Source organism: Hetaerina americana, unplaced genomic scaffold (assembly GCF_022747635.1).
Source record: "Hetaerina americana unplaced genomic scaffold, ioHetAmer1.1.p SCAF_425, whole genome shotgun sequence".
Taxonomy (NCBI): Eukaryota; Metazoa; Arthropoda; class Insecta; order Odonata; family Calopterygidae; genus Hetaerina; species Hetaerina americana.
This window is the reverse complement of record NW_027287014.1, coordinates 32127-39523: the sequence shown is the minus strand read 5'-3', so window position 1 is coordinate 39523 and position 7397 is coordinate 32127.

Genomic DNA, 7397 nt, shown 5'->3' with positions numbered 1-7397 from the left:
CCCTCAACGGAATTTCTCCTCAATCTTGCCACTTTCGTCCTAACAAAAAATGCATTCACTTTCCAAAATTGTTTTTACCTACAGACAAAAGGCACAGCGATGGGAACGAGGATGGCACCATCATACGCCAACCTCTTCATGGGCCATCTCGAAGAGACCTTCCTATCACAGCAACCCCTTCAACCTCTTTTCTGGGTCCGCTACATAGACGATATTTTTATTCTCTGGACACATGGCTCTGACTCTCTCAACAACTTCTTATCCGCCTTAAATTCATCTTTCACGGTTAAATTCACCTCTTCCATTTCAGACTCCACCATCACCTTTCTTGACACAGACATCTCGCTTCAAAACAACAAATTCACTACTTCAGTACCCATCAAAGCCACTAAAAATCAGCAATACCTACACCACACAAGCTGTCATCCTCAACACACGAAACGCTCGATTCCTAACTCTCTCTCTATCCGCGGACACCGAATTTGCAACACCACAGCCACTCTCAACAAATACCTTGCCAATCTACACCTTGCACTCCTCAAACGCGGTTACCCAGAAAAGTTGCTACGAAATAAAATCCACCGTTCCACCCGACCACACACACCACACAATAACAAGCCCACATCTGACGCAGGACTCAACCTTTGCACCACCTATTACCCCGGATCACACAGACTGAAAACCCTCCTTAAAAAACTGTTTCCAATTTTACATGACAATGACGCGACCTCATCCTTACTACCCCAATGCCCATCTATCGCATACAGACGACCCGCCAATCTCAAAAACCTTCTGAGATCCACCAACCCTTTGGCGCCCCCCCGTGACAAATTTCCCAATATTTCCCCAACATGCAACCGCCCCCGATGTAAAACCTGTCCTCTTATTATGCCTACTCCCCTCTCCCTACATCCCCTTCTAGCCCCCCCACCTCGTTCCCACGCTAATTGCCTCTCAAAAAATATTTTTTATCTTTTATCATGCAAACATTGCACTTCCTTCTACATAGGTGAATGCATTACCCCCTTATCCATCCGAATGAATAATCACCGGTACTCCTGTAATTCTGCCTCACTCTCTTCTCTTCCTATCCCTTCACACGCCAATTCCCACAACCTTTCATTCGACCAGTGTTTTTCCCTCAGCATCCTAGAATCCCTACCTGATTCAGCTACCAACATAGAGGTGAGAACTCGTGAATCCGCCTACATACTATCCTTCCGTTCCTTTAAAATTCCCACCCTTAACCGCCATATTTAATTTCCCTCCCAGCATTCCCTCCACACCTCCCCTCCACACCTCCCCTCCACGCCCATAACTCTTTCCCCTCTCCTGATCCATAGCATATTTTCAGTCTCTCTTGAAGAAGGCCCCTGAGAGGGCCGAAAGCTCGAACAATTTACCGTGTAAGTGTTCTTTTATATGTGTCTATTCTTTTCTATTTGTGTTATGTTGTGTCAGCCCATTATTGTGCCGCTCGTGTGAGTTTTTCCGTACAATCGTAAATATATATATATATATATATATATATATATATATATATATATATACAGGTATATATATATATACATACAGGTATATATATATATAATATATATATATATATACACAGGTATATATGCTTTCGTAGACGTAACACGGAAGTGCCGAATAGTATAATACACAGTAACACATAATATAGAAACACAAAAAAAGAAGAACACTCACAAGTTATTTCTTGATATTTCAACGGAAGCACTCCGTCTTCATCTGAAGATATATACATCTTCAGATGAAGACGGATTGTTTCTGTCGAAATATCAAGAAATAACTTGTGAGTGTTCTTCTTTTTTTGTGTTTCTGTATTGTGTGTTACTGTGTATTGTACTATATATATATATATATATATATATATATATATATATATATATATATATATATATATATATATATATAGTACAATATAACGCAGTGTACCACGCTGTAGATCATTTCATGCCTGTGGGATAGCATTTATTCAAAATTTGTGCCGAGAGTATAAGAAATACTGATTTTGAGCTTTATTGAACCCAAAAGTAGTACCGCAGGGGAGGTCATGCCCCCTCATTGGCCAATCTCTAGTCTATTGATAGCAAAAAATAATAAATGGTGAAGTACTTTTGAGAACTTTCCACTCCACCTGCCCTTCCAAACCCACCTGCCGGCATTTCTCCTGACGATCTAAACCGCTTATACACAACCCCGCCGACGGAAATTGATCTTGATCCAAAAGATGAATACTCATACTATTTGTATAGTTCTAGACCAACTCCAGGTTCCGTTGCAAACTCATTCAAAATGTCTTCCGTTACACAAATGCAAGCCCTGCAGGCCCTTAAAAAAAATCAAGTCCTCCTCAGATGGAGCTGACGGATTTTCAGTTACTCTGGTGCACAAATTACTTCCCAATTAGCTTCCCGTTACAACTCGTATCTTTAATTGGTCTCTCCTAACTGAAATACACCCCTCGCTCTGTAAACGCGCCCTCGTCCGTCCAATCCCAATAAATCCACACCCACTAACATCGCCGAATAAAGGCCAATCAGCATTCTGCCTCCTCTATCAAAAGCATTCGAGAGACTCACACATGAACAAATATCAAAGTTTCTCAATGAAAATGACTTACTTGAATCTCTACAATCAGGATTTCGGTCCTCTGACGACACAGCTACCGTTATCCATAAAATAACAGATGACATCCGACTATCCATGGATCGCAATAATGACTCTCCCAGACTTTACCAAGACCTTTGACTCTATTGACAAAGATATTATCTCAGCAAAACTTCAAAACCTGAAATTTTCTTCCTCGTCTTTACAATGGATTCGCTCACACTTTAGTAATCGATGCCAAAGAGTCATTGCACTTAATTCAACCTCTAACTGGCTTCAAATACACTAGGGTGTTCCACGAAAATCCATTCTTGGGCCCTTTTCCCCGCTTTTTTCCCGGTGTATAAATGACAACAGTAAAGGTATTTCTACTTGCAATCTTCACCTTTACGCCGATCATTTACACATATATCACCATTCCCGCATTCACGACCTCCCTAGAATTGTTAACGAAATTAATTCGAATCTTGCTGCTTTGTCACTTTGGGGAATAAAAAAATACTGAAAATAAACCCAATCAAAAGTCAGTCCACTATAATCGGATACCATAAACTACATTCTAAAATAAGAATTGGTAAACTTCCACCACTAACATTGCAAGGATGTACAATATATATATATATATATATATATATATATATATATAGTACAATATATATATATATATATATTTACACACACACGTAAATTCTCCGGGCCCGATGAAATGCCCGCTCATTTATTTTTGGAACTAGCGTCGGAAATTGCACTGCATTTATAAATTATGTGTTAGTAATTCACAATAAGATTTGTCAGCTAGCCTGGGAACCACTGACGGAGTCAAGGTTAAATAGCATATTAAATCTCTTGCATTTATTGGAAGGATATCTGAAAGTCTCAAAAACAACGAAAAACTGGGCATTAATATAAGGTGTGATCAAAAAAAGACTGGACGGATTTTATTCTGCGCAAACCGCTCATCGAATCGAAACAAAAAACAGTGCGCCATCTGGCGACTAAAACGAGAGGTGTTGCGTTTGTTTACGTCGAGTCGTTTCGCTGCAGCAGCGGTACGTGCCTTGACCTGTTCGTTGCCGCGTGCAACGGCAGCAATGGAGCTAGAGGAACAGCGTGTGAGCGTGAAATTTTGTTTCAAACTTGGCAAAAGTGCTACGGAGACATTTGGAATGATTCAGCAAGCCTTTGTTAATGAAGCTATTAGTTGAAGCCAGTGTTTTGAATGGTACAGTCGTTTTAAAATGGGCAGAACCTCGACAGATGAAGATTCGCGAACAGGGCGGCCTTCCACTTCAACAGACCCCAACCATGTCAAATTGGTGAACGATTTGGTGCGGGAAAATCGCCGTTTAACTTTTAGGGAGATAGCCGAGGAAGTGAACATTAGTTTTAGATCCTGTCAGACAATTTGACAGATATTTTGGGCATGACACGCGTCGTATCAAAATTCGTCTCTCGGCTGCTGAATGATGACCAGAGACAAAAACGTATGGATTTTTGTCAGGATTCCCTGGATCAACCCATGGCCGACCCAGAGTTTCTTAAAACCATCGTCATCGATGACGAAACCTGGGTTTATGGCTATGATGTTGAGACAAAGGCCGAGTCTTTTCAGTGGAAAGGTCCTCATTCTCCGCGACCAAAGAAGGCTCGCATGTCCCGGCCCAATGTGAGGTTCATGCTGGTGTGTTTCTTCGATTAGCAAGGGCTGATTCATTGCGAATACGTCCCCCAAGGTCAAACTATCAACAAAGATTTATACTTAGAGGTTATGAAGAGGCTGAGGATCGCAGTGAGCCGAAAGAGGCCGGACATGTGGCGAAACAATGCATGGCGTTTCCACCACGGTAACGCGCCGGCAACCCTTTCACTCTTTCCCGACCCCCACACCACTTCTAGTTCCATTTTTAGGCATAGATTATATTTTTGTAGTATGCCTCCTAGTTATCAAGCCAAAAAAATAATAAGAGGAAAACGTTGTCAAGGGCATGGCCCTTGCGTGAGGAGATAACAATATGGCGCGGGACATTTACTCGCCTCTTGTTCGCATGACATTTTTCAATGCTTCCTACGCTGGGAATTCGTCGCACATTTGAACATCCACTAGCGACAACCCCGGCTGGGATTACTTCAGTCATTAGATTTCCAATTTTGGACCGATTTGCACGATTCTTGTCCCAGTAATGAATTCAGGATGCTTGGAATCTTATCGTTGAAAAGGTGGATCCTGGTTCGATACACGAGTCGATATCGATTTCCAGAATCGATACTTATTTTCTAATAGATTCTTGATCAACAATCCAACGACCGGTCACAAATGAGTAGAGGAAATTGACTAGGTAATGTCGAACAAGATCGCGCGCAGCGTAGAGGCGCTAGATTTGTAAAACGTTGCTATGATAAACTTAGTAGCGTATCAAGAATATTAGAAGAGGTAGGCTTGGAATCACTCACGGAGCGAAGGTTAAATTACAGATGAAATCTATTGCATAAAGTGGAAGAGTGTCTCTTTAAAAAAATCTGTTTAGCTGTTTCAATCGCCTCTGCTACGTCGTTCGCGCTAAATACATGTGCATTAGTGCAGAACCGATAAATTTAAGGCATCATTTTTCCCACGAAAATACGGGATGAGAACAAAATAACGTTTGTCTGACCGCGCTAGAAGGTAAAGGTGTTTTGGGTCAAGGGTAGTCTGGTGCGTAATCACCTCCTGCCACACACCCTAGAGGTGGCTCGTAGGGTACTAACTAAAACTAAAAAAATGCCTGAGAACAGATGCTCACCGTGGTTCATCTACGAAACCAGAAGACACCACAACCGATGGCGGAAAAATATGTGGTAGATGAAAACGAATGGCACGATTTCTAAGTTAATTATTTGAGCATTTTCCAAAGCCATGGCTATTATCAAGAATTTTCTCAAGGACGAGAAAATACTTGATAATAACTATGGAAATTCTGGCAATATTCTCGACATATTTTCCCTAATGGCCCTAAAGTAGCACCCATTAATTACTGCTATATTTTGGTCTCAATGACAATTGAGCATTATGTGAACTCAACCCGGCACTAATATCTTGGCCACGGGCCACGAATAATTTAGGCATTATTTCGCTCGATTAAATGACACAATCATCAGTAATTTGTATTCTGGTAAATTTTGAAGGTAAAATCAAATAATAGAGACGTTATTGTAGCTGAAAGTTATATTTAATTTATATAATATGAAACTGCAGCAACTCCAACGGCTGGTTACCTTTCAAAATGAGAACGAAAACCGTTGTTATGTATTGATACCAAATCAAAGGCATATCTTTAGAATTTCTGATAGAGTCAAATAATGTATTTCCAACGCTCACACAATTATTGCCACTGTAAACAACCCACATCAGCCTCCTGTTGATCTTTCCGTACGGAAGGTCGCCATGATGTAGGCGCGTATCTTTTTTTCTCATGGCCCATTTTGATTACTGTGATGTACTATACCAAGGCCTTTCAGGCGAACAGAAAACTAAACTTCAGAGGACCCATAATTCCTGTGTGCGGTTCATCTGTGATCTTAGAAAATACAATCATATTTTTGACTCATTTACAAGAATATCCTGGTTGAAGCTTGAGGGTCTTAGGCATCTACACATTTTTTCGATTTTCTACGGGATATTTTCAAACCATACACCTAAATATTTATGCAAAATTTTCCTCCTTATCAGCTCAATCCACAACAGGAACAGTAGGGGAAACAATAAACTTCTTGTCCCATATCATCGTACGGAAATCTATCACAAATCTGCTCATGTTACAGCATGCCGTACGTGGGACTCTCCCAGATACCGTAAAAAAATCTTCATACACAACAACATTGAAGAGAGTACTTCACAAGTTCATTTCCCTCAGATAAAAAACTTAACCAGTTAACTCGTTCCTCTCTGATGCTCTACAGGTCACCATTTCTACTCCTTTTTCTTTTGTCATCTCAAGCAGTAGCAGTTTGCATAATGATCAGCAGTTTTAACGCTATGATTCTCATTACTCTTCATGTGTTATTAATGTTATTAATTTCTTCAATTCATTTTCAGTAACATAATAGCATGTATTCTATGAAAAAATAATCATTGAAATGTATATTTATCTTTTCTTTAAATAATAGGGTTTTGGCAGGTTTTTCACACCCACCTTCTCTTCGTGGGTGTTTATCTGCGTAGGTTTTTACTATAGGTGAGAAAGGCCACGCTCTCAGTAGATTTTACCACAGACCACATTCTTTGCTTAAACTCCCTTTTTTATGGTTCTCTTTCTTCATTGTCATTTACTTTGAGTATGTGTGTACGGATAAATGTACACTTAATTTATACATGTATAATGGATGCATATATACATTATTATTATGCATATATAAATATATATTTATATAATATATATATATACTACCTTGATCGAAAAGTTCCCGGAATAACCACCGTGTGGCGCTCCCATCGTTCCGATTTGAGTTCTGTTTTTTTTGTTAAATTGGTACATCTGTTGTTGATATTCCCTTTAAATCTTAGTGTCATAACTTGACATTTGCAAAAGTTACGTAGCCAAGAGTACATCTATCTCTGTGTGTGTTGGCGATTTTTTACAATTGCAGAAATGGATTTAAATTTGCAACAACGAACTTGTATTAAATTTTGCGTAAAAAACGGATTTAGTGGCGCACGGACGTTGGAAATGTTGGAAAAGTGTTTCGGTACCGATTCTCTAAAAAAAAACGGTCGTTTACCAGTGGCACGA